Here is a 15,884-nt window from a genome sequence, read left to right as displayed (position 1 = left end):
CTTTGCTCTCATTTTCTTTTCATTTTGTAGTGCTGTTCAGTGGAAATGAGGCAAGAAGTGGACTGAACTGGTGGAAACTCAGTGGCATCCCAAACCAGATTTATTACATAAAAGGAAAAAAAAAAAAAAAAAAAGAGAGACAAGAAAACTCAGATGAAATGCAAAGAAAATCTTATTGGGGTGCAGTTCCTGCAATCAATTCTGTTAAACTGCTTCAGATCATACTGCAGGTGTAACTCTTTTTAACTAAGTATATCAAGGCTGGATCCTCATGCACTGTAGTGACCCTTCTGATTTGTACAAGCCCACATTAGAAGGCTTTGTGCTAAGGTATCATTTGAAGGAAAATTATTATTCACTGAACCCTCATCTTCTCTCAGACCTGCAGGACCTCCTATCCAGTTCTTGAATTGTTGCAAATTTGTGTTTTGTAGGAAATTTTCATTGGTTTCATTGAGCATCCTGAAACATATTCCCATCAGTGAGCTGAGCTCCTGTCTACTGATCAGAGTATCTGGTTGCACCTTGGCTGTTTTTTGGATAAGCAAGTTTTCACTGCTATGTATTTACATGAGTTACTCCATCAGTAACTTCCTCAGCATTTCATGACTCAAGGTGTAGTTACAACCACATGAAGGAAGTGCGAATCCTTTAAGTTCCTCTCTATTTACCACATGGCTCTTAAATAAAAGAGAGAAACAAAGGGGTGGAGGTGAAGATTGCAGTTTTAGTCGAGCCTTAAAGAAGGGCAGGTACGGTAAGGGTGCATCTAGGAAGTGAAAGTGATTTTCAGTGCTGCTGGTCCTCTAGCAGTACGTATATTGTAATGTGAAAAAGAAAGGATGGACCTGTTGGAGCACAGTGGTGAAGGAGGCTAAGGACCACAATTTGAAGCTGTAAATGGGTCAAAGATCAGATTTGAAGGCTGTTCATTAGGGTTATGCCGGAGGAAAGGGAACATCTGTTTCTGCTGCTTCATCCCATGCACTTTCTGTGGAGGGAATGTTGTGTGCTCTTCAGCATAGGTGAAGTGAAAGAGGACAGAACTAGGAAGCAGAACCTTGCTTATGTATATGTCTTCACCATGCCTCATGCTGAAACACTAGAAGGCTGTTTCAACATAGGTTTGAAGCCTCACACAGGAAGCATGCATGCTCTCAGAAAGACTAAGGGGTCTGTGACATGATCACACCTTGCACAAGCAAGTAGTCTTGGCCAGCCTAGGATTCAGATAGCAGCTTTCTCTTTGTGATGCTGTTTTGCAGCTTAGAGGAACTGTCTGGCAAAGGTGGGAGCAGAACTTTCTATTGATATGAAAAAAAAACAACAATGAGAACAACAGTACCAGACCTTAGCCTGGATTGTTTAGAGAAGAAGTAACCAAAAATAGGCAGCGTTTGAATTCTGTGGTGTGTACAGAAGGCAGTAAATATTTATGTGTCTTTTCCTTCCCTTTGAGATATACACTAAAAACTTCACTGTCAGACAGACAATCCCTGTTTCTATACTAACCCAGCTCTTTAAGGGAGACAGCCATTTCCTATTACAACCATATAGAGGCCTTGAGCTAAAATATTTTGCATGCTTTTGCAGACCTACAGGAAACATTAAACATGCAAAGACAGACAAACAGCTGTTAAGTCCCAGCTTAAAATTAAGCGGAGTAGAGAAGCAGAGTTTGTGAATGCTTTTCTTAGACCCAGTCTCTGAAGTCAGTTGGTTAATTTTGCATAGAAGTGTCTTGTTTCTGAATATTAATTAAGACCAGCTGTTGAAGCAGCAGAGCTAGTGGGCAGTTACGCCTTTTGCTATGCAGTGAGCGCTTGAGCACTGCAAGGCTGTTTTTAAGGTATGCCTCTCATTGTACAACTATTTGCTACTTGCTGCTGTGGCTGTTACCCAGTTGAAAATTGAAAAATGCCAGCTGACGATATATAAAAAAAGAAATACATGCACTTAAAATAGCTTTGATATTAAATATCAGGTTTCATGATCAGAACACATAAAGCAGAAAATAGGAGAAATAGCTGCTGAAATCTGTTTTGGAAAGACTGGTGGTGAGAAGTCGTGAAGTCATGAAGTAGTTGGACTGGAGTCTCGGGGGACGCTTTGGGTGCTGCCTTTGAGGAAGTGCAAATTTACTTCAGGCCAGTAATGGTTATGTCCCAATGTCTTATTTTGGGTTGTAGTCAGAAATTCAAAATAGCTTTGATGCTTGTCTTTTAATGTACGTAGTTAATTCTCTGTTTGTGGAATAGACGTACCTACACTGATAATACAAAGCAATAGGTGTGGCACAAAGATGCTCCTCCTAATCCAGTCTGCTATCTCTGGCGGGAGCCAGTGTCACAGCCTTAGGGAAGGGGTTAATGTGGAGGCCAAATGCAAAGTGCTAGTTCACCAAAGTATCTGTACCTTCTAGTAACTTGTGGTTAACAACTTCCCAAGGTATGAGCTTTAGCATTTAATTTTTGAGCTAGTTTACACAGCAGATCCTGTGGCAATGAGGTTTGCAATCCAATTATATATTCTGTAAAAAGGTACTGGTTTTTGTTTGTTCTGAAGCTTGAAGTAGCCTGAGAAGATTTCATTCAGTGCTTGTGTTACCAGAAGGAACGAGTCACCATTCCCAGATTTGTGGTTTTGATGCCTTTCAAGATTTAATAAAGCTCTCATTTCCCCTCTGTCAACACCTTCTCAGACTGAAGAATCCTCATTTTTTTCAGTGTCTCCTTGAAGAAATGTTCCTGGGGCTTTCATTATTGTTGCCATCTATCTTTCTTCCCTATCTAGTCTTAACTTTGAGGTGCTAATATATATGAGAGATGCTGTCACTCATAAATGTTGCTACTAATGAACTAGTATTTATTATCTTCTTGGAACTTCTTGGTGAGCAGGCATTCTGAATGAATTTGGTATTACATTACATGAAGATTTAAGCCTTAGAAAGCGTACATGAACTTGTAGTTGTCCTCGCAAGGAGGAGAAATAGGATCTTTTGGGGATTTATTTCCCCTAATAAGACGTACTAATTTTGAAAATGGACGGATAACTATCCAGTATGTTATATGAATTTCTGAGCTGAGTTAGAGACAGAGTTATCTGTTTTGTTTTTTAATTACTGTTTTATTTATTTTTAAGAGAAATGCAGAGTAAGAATAAAATTCAGAAAAAAATCTTTCTTGTTAAGATTCCAGAACTAAATCATTTTACACCCAAGAAACTGCCAGGACATCCTCTTCCTTTCCATGGCAGCTGTTTCCACTCTGTATTTTAATGAGTGGGCTGAACTAAAGCCTTTGGGAAGGGCTTTCCTCTCCTCCCCCCTCTCCTGGCATCCCTACGTAAAAGGCTGCACTACAATATCACGCTCTGTGCTTCTGTTGAATGAGTAAATGCGTATGGCTGGACGGCCCAGAGGAAGGGCTACATCATGTTCTCAGCTGGTTAAGCTCCTTAATGTGAGCTTTTAAAAATTTTCCTGGATGTTCATCTGATGTGATTTTGGCTGCAAGAAGTGAGTATTTAAAACCTCAGAAGCTTTAAGTGCTTTCCAGTCTCTTTTGCATTTTCCTCTATAAATAACTTGTGGACTATCTGTTGCCTTTGGAAGGAGATTGCTTGAATTATTTCATGTTATGTTTCCTGTTAACTGTTTGCATCTCTTCTGAATGAGTTAGAATTTCCTGCCTAATGTTGTACACTCAGATTCTTGGAGGAAAGTAGCTCAGATGATGTTGCATATGATCTGCGAGGGAAAATACTAGCTCCTTTTTACTGTGGAACTGAGCAGGACTTATCTCTGCAGATGTTCCCAAAGTACTTTCTGAATCTTCTTTTTCTTTATTCCTCTCTGCCAGCTGAGTGACTTTTATTAAAAAAAAAAAAAAAAAAAAAAGCCTGATTGTGTAGTTTTATTCTATGTGTAATCAGTCACTCTTATCTGTGCTGTGAACATCTGCTTTCGCAGCAATACAATAATTTCTCTGTTTTCCGTATGCTTTCTCACACTGAGCAGGACTGAGAAAATGGTGAAAGCAGCAGCAGTACTTTTTTTTGCTGGTTTTCCTTCGGTACTCGATTACATTCACTAAACTCAGCAAATAGCAGAATTCCCTCTGGAGCACTGGGAAGCTGCCCAAACTCGCTACAGTTGCATTTTGACGGACTATTCTTATAGTGGGGTTTTCTTTTTTCTCTCTCTCTTTTATGGTCTGCTGAAATTCTTTCTGTCGTAACTTCATTCCTGATTGATTCCATTCTCAGATAGGCATCTCTTGCCTGTTAAATTTCCCCAAATGAACATCCCGAAACAAAAGAGATGCGATGTGTCTAACTGCAAGTTCATCTTGAAGCATTGTTAACTAAAACTGAGAGTTAAATGGGCTCAACTTCAGCACTTCTTAGTAACTGTTAACTTAGGGCTAAAATTATTCTCTTAATGTAACAGAAAATTGAAGCTGACATGAAGCCTTAGAAATTTGGTTTGTGTTTGGTTCTAGGTTTCTGTGTGGCAGCTGGAACCGTTTAGAGCCAGCCTCAAACTTGATGAATTGACTCAATAATTTGTAGCGTAGTTAAAACATTTAAAATGAGACCTAATGCTAGACTTTTTTCTTGGTTCTGCTGACAAATATGAGAGAATTCCTTTTGTTTTGAAAGTCTGTGCGAGTACAGAATCATAGAATTGCTCAGGTTGGAATATACTTTGAAGTTGGGTGTGGTCATTTGGACTTTAAGGCAAGCACAGTGGCTGGTATCTGTGCTGGATCTTCAGTTCCATTTTCTAGTTCTGTTATGTTCATGTAATGACCTGTGTCTGTCCTCGTCACCTCACTTGATTTTTGCTTGGGAGATGCAGCCCCTGCTTCCCCAAAACAGGGTATGCCTGCAGACTGGGTGTTCCTATGGCCCCAGGCAGCTTGTGCTGTGCACAGCTGCTCAGCAGTTGCTCTTGGGTACCAGAGATCTTCCATAGGCTTTGGTCTGAGAGATGAAAATTGCAGATAGTTTGATTTTTATTTGGATTCAGCTGAAGTCTGTGAGCGCTTTTTGATTTAGATAGATGTGGGTGATAGCTGAAGATGTAACCATTCTCATGTTTCCATTAGGTGTGTTTCAGCTTCTTGCTTAGTAACTTGTGGTCCTTTTAAAGTTTGGAGCTGTGATATGTGACACTAGGAGCACTGCTGCCTGCTGCTGTTCTGAGGTGAAGTCCTGTTTACCAGCATCGTTCTGAGGGCTCTCCTGCTCCTTCTATCCCTGTCTGGGGTGGCTGCCAGGGCCTGAGCTCAGGATGCTGAGCAAAGACTAACACATTGCTTCGTGCTCCTGTTGGATTTTCCCAGGTGGTTTCCTTGAGATTAAAATCCAAAGTTTGCTTTTCCAGAGCTTTCTAGACATCAAGGCAGATGTCTAGAAGAATAACTGAAACCCAGAGCATGGTTATTAACAGGTATTAAGCCACCTTGTATAGAGCTTCAGTCTGCTCTGCAGGAGGGCTCCTCTTTTAAGGCACCTTTCAGGTGACTGAATGGTCTCCCATTTATAGAAAATGCAATCTCTATTGCAACCAGCGCAGTAGCTCACTGTCCTGTATAGTCATTAGTTCTTGGCCAAGAAGAAAGGGAATGACTACACCTGGGCACAAGTGGGCCCAGCAGCCTGGGGAGCTCAGCCTGGAAATAGGTTTTGGCAGTGAGCTGGGGCTCACTGGCTGAATGTGTAACTCTGCTGCACACAGTGTGATCTCTGCCACGTTATTTGATCTGTTTGCGTTATGTTTCCTTTATTTGTTTTATTTGTTTGTGTGGATTCTATCAGCTCTAAACTAGTCTGATAAGGAGTGCAGTCCTACACGCACCTAGAGCTTTAGGGATGGGATTTGATTGAACCATTAGATACCACTGCAGTAAAAATGCTGAAATATGAAAACAGATTTTTGAGGTAACTGCATCTGAATTTATTCGTATAGAAAGCATTTGTTGAACTGAAGATCTGCTGAAAGCTTTATTGGGAAAGGGTCACGTCTGCCACACAGAGCATGTCTGTTTGACTTCAATTTATTCCAGTTAATCCATAAAGTAAGATCTTGGGCTCCTATTTTTGGTTTTAAGTTCTGGTAATATCCAAGTGGAGGCAAGCACAGATTTATGCATTGACTCGTCCCTGCTAGGCAAGCTGCAGTAATGTTTACCACATTAATATCTTTTAATGTAGCATTCTACGTTATTTTTAGATTCTACTGAAATTTGCTGGCTCCTTCTGTGAGTGGTGGGATTCCCCAGGGCCAAGACTGCATAACTAAAGGGTGTCCTGTTGTATGAGAAACCCTGTACAGCTTTTGACATGATTAGTTTCTGAGTTACAGAAATTGTGTTCTGATCGCTCCAGACTCTTAAAAGACTTACATAAGTTTTGCAGAGAATGGACTCTGAAGCTTATTTCTTCTTGTTTACCTCTCATCATCTCACCGCATTCATGAAAAGCCTTTGGCACTCAAATCTGTGCTAACCTGTTTTGCAGCTCACTCTCAGGTACCTATTCAGGGTTTTCATTCTAACTCAGTGTCCTGATGTTTTCTCTGTGACTTTATAATTGCTTTGAATTCCATTGAGTATGATGTTGAGAAAAAAGGAAAAGGACGAAGAAAAGAAACAGAACAAGTTTTAGTCCCTATTAATGAGAAAGGGGGAAAGATTTGAAAATACTTTTTTTAAGTATGATTTTTCTGTATGAGCTTGGAGACTCTAAAGATTATATGAAATTAATGTATTTTATGAGGAATAGAGTATTACTTGTCTTTAATGATGCATTCTTCTTGCAGATAGTATGCATAGAAGGATTGTTATCCACAAAGTTTTTTTGGATTTTTTGTACTCAAGTATTCCCATTCTTAACTTATTCAGGTTATGAATGAAGAAACGATGGGGAAGGAGGAGGTGTGTTTCTTAGTAGTGAAGTAATCATTAATGATTACAATGGAAATCAAATGACCCTCTCTGTGATATTCATCTTAAATGTTTTTGGTAATTGGGAAAATACAGCCCATCTCACAGGGATCTGCGTGGCTGCAAGTACTGACATGGCTCGGATGCCACAGTGAGGAGCTTAGGTTGGATTTACAGCTTTAGAACCGAAATCCTGTGTAAATGTATTTGAGATAAGTTACTCTGGGTAGACGTGGGAGAAAGAGAAGTCTCTGTTCTTGAGAAATGCTACTGTGTTTGAATTGGTATAAATGTTACCTGGAATATTGCAGGAGCTTGTGGCCAGTAAACATTAAAATCCTGTGAGGTTTTTGGGGGGGATGTGAAGATTGAGTGATAAGTGCACAGTGTATCGATCCTTTTTCTTTTAATTTTTTTTTTTTTTTTTAAGTTCTTGAAAAGGAGGCTGGTGGTTTTAGCCCTTTTTTAATTTGAGAAAATGAGGTGCTGCACTGTTGTGCAGTGATAGCAGAAGGCTGGGAACAGAGCTCAGATTTCCTGAGTCCCAGATCCTCAGTGACCTCTGAGAATCTGAGCCCTGCTGAATTGTCTTGAGGGAGGAAACGTGATGCTGAACTGTGATTTCTTAGCAACTCTCTGAGTGGGTACTAAGGGCTTGGAAGCTGAATGTCATCAGAAAGTCTGCTTTTCATAAAGCCAGATCTGGAAGACGCATGGATACACATCCAAAAATCAGGATGGGGAGGAAAAAAGCTAATACCACTGATTCTGTTTGCTTACTGTAGTATTACCAAGAGCAGGGTATCATCCCTCATAAATCCCATATGCTTACAGAGAATGTCATATTGTTGACTAAGGTACCACAACAACAAACATCCCTTGGACCTTTCCTCAGCATGTTTGTTGTTGTTTTTTTCCCTTGGAATACCTGGTTTGGTTAAGTGGGTTGTTTTTTCTTGGTTTTGTTGTTAGTGTTTTTTATAGGGAAGCTGAAGTTTGTTGTAATGCTCTCTCCAGTAAGACAAGTCCTCTGAGAAGAGATTCTTGCTTGAAATTTTTTGAGCTTGTTATATAATCAGCCACACCTAAAAATGGCAAAACATCACTGTTTCATGCACAAGGAGGGGTTGTAAATAAGAAACTATCCAAAAATACCATAGTTCTTGGCAGAGACAATAATATTTGGCAGGAAGTTTGTCTGTAGATAACACACAAGGCTGCTACTTTAAATGTTGGTTTCTTTTTTTTTGTTTGTTTTGTTTTTTTTCTTAGTAGGATCAAAAGGTTCCCTCTCAGCTTTTGGCATGTATATCTATTTAAGCTGTTTTGGGACGCACTGTATGTAATTAAGTTCATAGGCTTGCCCAAATCCTCAGATTGTCAGCTCCTACACATAAATGGCAACTCATCTATCACATCTTCAGTAGCAAGGGGGAGCAGGCTGTCTCCTCAGAGCCTTTTAAAATGCCTTGCTTTCATATTTGCCAAGTTTTTTTATTCTCTGTAGGTTTTAATGACTCAGACCTCTGAAATCTCTTCCATACATGGATAAAATGTAAGCACTGGTTGGGGGTGGAGGGGGAGAATGGAGGGAACAACTTACTGAACTGATAGTTTTAAACAAACTTGAGTGGCTTTCTTAAAGCAGCATTTTGGTCCTCTCAAGGTCATATATGTATGTTCACATACAGAGCAACTCCCAGCCCCAGTCATTATGGAAGCTAATGGAAATAAGTCCATGTACAGCAAATGCCATCTGTTCGCATACAAAAAGGGTACCTAGCTTCAATCCTCCTGAGCAAGAAGCCTTTTCTGACATTGTATTTCTGTCTTCGTCTCCATCTTTTACTCGCATGTTAATGAAATAATTTTAATGTCATCTCCTTCTAACAGTGCACACCTTCATGCTTCTGAGCAGGTTGGTAATGGATGGTCAGCAGAACTATCAGGTCAAATGCTTTGTACCCATTTTTATTTCTAAAATATCCACTAAAATAATGAAAGATTTTGTGGGGCTTACTAAGCCCTCTTCAAAGTGAGGAACGTATTCAGAGGAGCTGTTTTGACCTGGTGCTCACTTTTGTCAGACAGACTTGTTGTATTTTCTCTGTTGCAAGCCTGTTGGTTATATTGGTCACATCATCTAGGTGTTTTGGATACGTTTCTCAGAAGTGTACAGTGCAGTAAAATCTGTTCCCATTCAGGCTAGTGGAGGCCTATTTCTTCCATTGCAGCTTTATTTTGTGACATGGCAAGGTCAGGATCCTTAAACTAGGCTTTTCCCTCTGGCAGAGAGGTATAAAGGGACCCTGTGCAAATGCCCATCTGGCTTGGGCATTTGAAGAAGTCTGGTGCCATGCGAGTGTCAACCAGCAACACCAACTTGAGCTGACTTGTCTGCTAATAGGTGAAAAGTGCATATGGCATTTCTACATTTCACTGAGAAACACCCCCAAATTCAAGTAATCTGATTTTCTTAATAAAAACCAAAGTGTTGATTATGAATCGAAGAGCTCCAAGTGTGATCTGAGTTTGTGATGTGCAGTGTTTCTGTTCTGTGCTAGCTGTTGCATGTCACAAGACTGCTAATGGAAGCCAATTTCTTTGTCGTAACACTACAGCAATGTATCAGTTGCTCATGGCATTTTGTAACGGATCTTTGCTAAAGTTCACAAGGATATGAAGATCACTGTCTTCTAAATGTCACGTGTATTTTGTAGATAGATAATAAAAGCGTTTTGTTACTGAAATGAACTGCCTTTTCTCTCATTGACATTCTGAAGCTCAAATTAATACTGTGCCCTGTAGTTCTGGATAACATTGCTCAATTTATATTAAAGCACTAGCAGAAATTAATAAAACCGTATTTTAGAGCATCCTTGTTACATGATCTGAGGCAGTTGTGAGATAAATTAAGGAATTACTATATTAAGTGTTGATTTAATATGAACGCAGATTGCTGTACAAATGCACGCTAATGGATGCCTGCAGACCCCATGAATGCAAGGACAGTCCTCACTTCCATGAGCAGCTGCCTTGCAGTCTGTGGGGCTGCTCATAGCTGGCTGTGTAAGGTGATGCAAAATCAGATCCTAAATACAGAAAGCACCATGGACTTTTTTTCTGTGGAAGTGGAGAGGGGGGCTGTCTTGAGGTGTAGGACTTCTATCTTCTCTTTAAATAAATCAGTATAGTGCAAAATTGATTATGGTCTAAGATGTTACTTCAGAAAATGTCTCATTCCATTTCCATTCTTTAATGCTGGCTCTGGATTTACACAATCAATAATATACGTAAATCTTTTATGAACTTAATCTATATTTCCTTTCTTGTATGTGTCATCTCTGTCAGCATCAGAATAAGCAGGATCCACCAGAACAGATTATTAAATACAGCTAACACTGTTGACTGTTTCTGGAATGTGAACTACCTTACAACTAGAAAAGGTTACTGTGTTTCCTTAGTACAGGAGTTGTAAAGCAAGCTGAAAATGTGTAGGTCACTACTTTTCCACTAACTGTGCAGAGAGCTGAGAAGACTCTTGATGTCCACTGCAGCATATGTTAAGCATCTCCCCTCTAAATATATGCTTTCATCAGCTACAGTATTTTATAATTGATACAGTTGTCCTGATCTTCAAGGGAGTGTATTCATAGGCCAACAGTGATGAACAGTCATCTTTAAAATAGGTGCAGATTTCTCTTAGACCCAAATCCTGCTCTTAAGAGTCCTGACCTCATCTGTGTCAGAGCAGAGAGAAGTGTTGAGGCTTGCAGGTCTGCTTGAGTACTTGGCACCACAACCTGTGTGAGACTTTAGGAAGGTGAAAGGGTGACAGTGTTATAACACTGCTGTTGTGTTCAAGTCTTAGTGCTTTCACCATGAGCTATGCCATCTGACTTCTGATTAGTGATGTTGATATCCTGGGATCTTAAATGTTCTGCCATAGATTGATGTATGTTTTAAGTACAATCCCATTTTCAGTCTGAAATTGACACCTTCAGCTGTGGTATTTGCATGAAGTGTGTTTGGATCCAAATGACGTCTCTGCCAAAACACAAACCACAACCTTAAAACCCACAACTTGAAATTTGTTACAAGCTGACACTACCTAACTTCATATTAGTATTCTTAGTAGGAAATCTGCTTGTCTTTTCAACACCGATTCTTTCTTTTCCTAATTGTTTTGTAAAGGATTAAACATCTGTGTGTAGCAGGGGGTGATCTTGTCCTTACTGTTTGTTTTGTGGAGACGTCCATGCTTAGAATCAATGGCAACTCTAATTGTTATCTTGAGTGAGGATTATGTTTGACAAAGTTTCTGCATGCACATACTGGTTTGCAAGTCACACTTTGGTAGTGTCTTTTGGGAATGGGGGAAGATTCCACTGCTAACAAGCACAGGATAGGAAACAGACAGAAAATAGAGGGTCACAAACAGATAATTACAACTGCAGCAGTCTGTAAGATCAAAAATTTCTGTAAAATTGAAAAGCTGAGAGTCTTACGCTACAAATGTTTCAGACACATGGTGTGTTTGATGTTTGCTTAGAGCCAAATGGGATGAGAACTTTTTGCATGTGTGAGGTTATTTACTGGGAATGGACAGTTTTGCTCTGAACCTGTCACATAATTGCAAAAACTGACACAACCTTGTCTGAGGTCCCTATTATTCTGTCACTGCATTACCTTATTCCATGTGACTCTTAACTATCTCATAAATAAAGTATCCCAACATTTTATAGAGAATCCTAGTGATGTTAGTATAACTACTTAATGAATGTGTTACAGCAGCCATTGGAGTAGGTGATAATGTGCTCATTGCATAAGGTGCTGCACAAATAATGCCTTTGCTGAAAGATAGTGCTAAAACAAAAGTTGCCTTAACTGTTTTTCTGGTGTGTTGTTGTTTTTTTTTCCCCTGTGTATCTTAACACCGAGCAAGGGGGAAAACTCTTCAGATTTACCTACTGGTCTTTGTGTTCAGTAAATACTTTGTGGATTGAAAAGGAGAACTACAGATCTGTGTGAAGATTAAAGCTGAGTGAGTGTGAAGATGAAAGCACAATGTGTAGCTCTGCTCTAACAAAGAACAGAAGTATCTGGAGGAAGTTAGGTGTGAAGCTGAATCTGTTTAGCAGAGGTTGGCACTTGCGTAAGTTGTTTGCAGCCTCAGAAGCCATCCAGATCTGCAGTTGTTTACTTGCTTAAATGTTATGGCAATACACAACTCAGTTTATTGATGGTGATCAACGTGCAGGGAGATAAATGACTGCAGAGATAAATCCTAGTTCTGTAGGGTGGCTTTCTATTTGTTTGTTTTCTTTAAGGGATTCCTTAGCAAACATTGTGTAGAAAAGATCCAGGTTTTGTTTTGGCCTGGGGGCTGGCATTCTGTTTGTTTTTATCCTATCGAGGGTGGTAGGAAAGAGGTGTAGTAAGATACTGTCTGTGCATGTCTTCTCCTTTTGGATTGATTAAAAAAAAAAAAAAAAAAAAAAAAAAAAGTTTGATTGCCAAACACACTGAATTCCTTTAGGCAAGGGCCTCATGTACCACAGGTAGAAATTATGTGAGATTCCATTTAACCATCTACTGAGCTGTTCCCTAAGATGTGACTTGAGCCATTTCTTGGTAGCCCAGGTTTGGACAGAAGGTGCCTTTGTGTTTGTGATGAGCCTGATTGTAAGGCACTGGGCAGCTCAGCTCAGGGAGACTTTTGCTCACTTCTAGACTAATTTCAAGATCATGTTCTAGTGGGCTGGCTCTGTTCTGCGGCATCCAGCTTCTTCGTTAGATGTGTACGCTCTTGTGCGTACTCTAGACTAGACTCTTGTGGGGAATGCATCTGTTGAAGAGTGTCAACACTTCACAATCTTATTAATTAACAGCATTTGGATTGTAGACATGAAACCCCAAATCACATTGGTTATTTAGCGCAACAAAGCCAGGAAAGGGCTTGCTCTGTTATTAAGGATTCCCTTTGTCATTCTGGGAGTCTGTTGGCACTGTGGACTCAGTTCATCTGGCAGCCTGTGACTTCCATGGGGACTTCAGAAAAATTATCTCCTGTCTGTGCTTCAGCTTTTGCATCAGCAGAGTGGGAGCAATGCTTGCATTGTCACAGCAACAGGGACTTGTCAGCTTAGAATAGCTCTGAAGTTCAGATGACATGCTATAGAAATGCATTACTTTTTTTTTTCCTAATGGAAATGTAGCATTGCCATTCCCCTCACACTTCTCATTATAAAGAGCATGCCAGGACTTTTGTGCCGATAGCAGTTCTGTTACTGCATCACATAGCAAGTTCTTGCTGTTTGTAAGAGCATAGTTTCCATTTGTCATGGCAGACTATTTCTAAGCTTTGCTCATAATTTAGAACTGGATTATATCACTTTGTTTCTGTAGATGCTTTCATCAGAAACCAAATCCAGATGCAGTGGGTTGGCAGTTGATCAGGTTGAACTACCCAAGGTTTTGCTGAGACTAAATAAGGCTTAAATATTTTCGTTCTGTTTCCTCTTCACCTTACTTATCATGCTGGCATTGACAGAAGCAAGGCTGCTTTCCTGAGTGTTGATCGCCCTGCTGCACAGTCAGTAAGTGCCGTTAGCAATGTTTAAAATACAAATGACTTCTTGATGCGAGAGACACAGGGACTTGAATTGCTAACCCCTCTTATTTTGGCAAACCTATTAAGATGTCAGGTAGCTTGTATGGTGGACAGGACTGTGAGGCTTGCAGTAGTACAGCCCTGAGATTTGGAGCTGGCAGCCAGCCCTGGAGGTAACAGCGCACTCAGTCTATTCTCACAGTGATTCCCCTAATAGGTCTATATCTGGTAATAAGTGGCTGCTAGCAATTTGTATAGCAGTTTGGACTAATTGCTAACAGCATTGTCACCTGTCACTAACAATTAGTAATCAAATTTTGCCTCTCTGCAACTCTGAGCAATTACTATGTGTGCTATAAGATATCCTGTTACATACCACGTTCAGTAAACAACAGTCTTGTTCTGACTTTTGCCTGAAGAGTGTTGATGGAAGGCAACTTTCTGCAAGACATGGCTACCTCTGGCCTGCAGAAGTCATCCTTTGTTTCCTCCATATGGGAGCAGAAGCAAGGGATGATTTACGCTCCAGGGGAGGATGTGTGACAATGTGCTTTAGGGACACTGATACCCAAAAATGTCTTGACTTCGTTGTGTTTTCAGAATAAAAGCCACAATCTCTAGCCCCTGTAACTGTGGTCTTGGAGCAAAAGAAAGTGTCGTTCTTATTTGTAGCAGTTGAGTCAGTAAAACAGCATGACTTGGCATATAGTTGTAGAAAAGACTGGGGAAGGCTATTGCTTGCCAAATATGCAAAGTGTTTGTGTGATTTACTTCAGCTAAGATGTGAAATACATCCCACTCAGTCTGGGCTCGGGAGCAACCCTGGGGCTAGCGAAATGCAGAGACTGGATGGCAAGTAGAGATTGGAAAAGCTGCAGCACCCCAAGGAGAAGCCTTGTCTCTTGCCTGCTGGAGGCCAGCCTGTGACCATGAGAGCACTGCCTCTGAACTGAACCCCTGGAACAGCTGTGTAGGTCATGCAGTGGAAAGATGAAGTTCATGTGAAGATGAGAGTTCAGACTCCAGTCACAGAATAGTCCCTTTAGTGTTTTGTTCAAAGGCAGAGGCCATTGGAACCTTCTGACGCAGCTAGGGCTTGTTACTGCTTTTCCCCTGGTAGGGAGAGTTCTAATTTGTGATACAATTTAGTTATGCATAAGGATAAAATGTCAACTGTTCTGGGCTCGTTTCCTTAAAGCTATAACAGGAAACATCTCAAACATTGCAAGTTAATTAACTGCAGACACTATTTAGTTACCACTATTAAATCTGTTGTATCATTATCTATATATGGACTTTTATCTTCTGAAAGCTGTAAGTTAGAATTTGTCCTTTTACTTATCTGGGCCTAGGCTTGCTGAATACGTTCTCATGCCTTATACAAATGACAAGGCAAATAAAACAAGCCAGTATACTTCCAAATTTGGTTCACAGAAATTACTGGAGTGAATTTCAGAGTTTCCTTCCAGGAAATGCTCATTCCAGTGACCTCAGCAAATCAGTCTGTCTTCTCTGGAAGATCTCATCCTGGAACACTGAGATAATTCACTCTCAGATATGTAGTCTAAACTGCATTAAAACATGTTTAGTCACCGACCTCTTCACTGAGCGCATGTAGCATTCCTCTTTCCTTGTTCCTACATGACAACTTTCTGATAGCAAAGCAAGAGGGGATTAGCTTGTACAAAAAGCCAGGTTCACACGAATAATCTATAACTGTTACAGTGACAGAGATGTGTACACTGTGAATATAAGTTATGGGAAGAGTTGCGTTTTCTAGGTGCTCCAGTTCTCACTCTAAAAAGAAACAGCAGGATCCCAGTGCATGGACGTAACTGCACTGACACAAGATTGATGTAGTTGGTCATATCAGCGTTGCTGGCAATATATTTTCCCTTCATTAACTCCCTTGCTTTTCAAGAGTCCGAGTCTCATTCCTGTTAAAAGAAAGAGCTTATTCGTTATTGCCTTTGACATGAGGCCTGAAATAATTTATATACATGTGCCTGAATGTTTTGTTACAATGAAGCCTTAGGGATCTGCAGCTGTACTTATCTGGAAATCAAAGGATGCTTTGCCTTAGAGTGTGTAGGTTTGAATTTTGAACATAGAAAGCTTGCTGATGCTACGGTTACGTTAAAGAAGCGTGGCAAGCACTGCCTCAAGGGGACTGTGAGAAATGGTGGACCTGGCTTGTTAATTCTTCCAGTAAGAGGTGACTAGGGTAAGAGATGCCTTAAATAGGCAGAGGCTGTTCATACAATTACTTCCATGAGATTAATGTGCCTTGGTGGTCAAAGTAGTACATGTTGTTTCAAACT

At 40.3% G+C, this 15,884-nt stretch overlaps 1 protein-coding gene across 2 annotated transcripts in view; it reads left to right on the top strand.

The window, feature by feature from the left end:
* Window positions 1–3,366: 3,366 nt before the first annotated feature.
* SORBS1 (sorbin and SH3 domain containing 1) overlaps window positions 3,367–15,884 on the top strand; it is a 108,580-nt gene continuing 96,062 nt past the window's right edge. For both annotated transcript variants that reach the window (XM_052676909.1, XM_052676910.1), the window contains exon 1: window positions 3,367–3,517. The gene's annotated coding sequence lies outside the window, so the exon portion shown is untranslated. The remainder of the gene's footprint in view (window positions 3,518–15,884) is intronic.

Source organism: Tympanuchus pallidicinctus, unplaced genomic scaffold, assembly GCF_026119805.1.
Source record: "Tympanuchus pallidicinctus isolate F22 unplaced genomic scaffold, pur_lepc_1.0 scaffold16, whole genome shotgun sequence".
NCBI lineage: Eukaryota > Metazoa > Chordata > Aves > Galliformes > Phasianidae > Tympanuchus > Tympanuchus pallidicinctus.
Note: the sequence above shows the minus strand (reverse complement) of the source record. Positions and strands in the feature narration are given on the sequence as shown.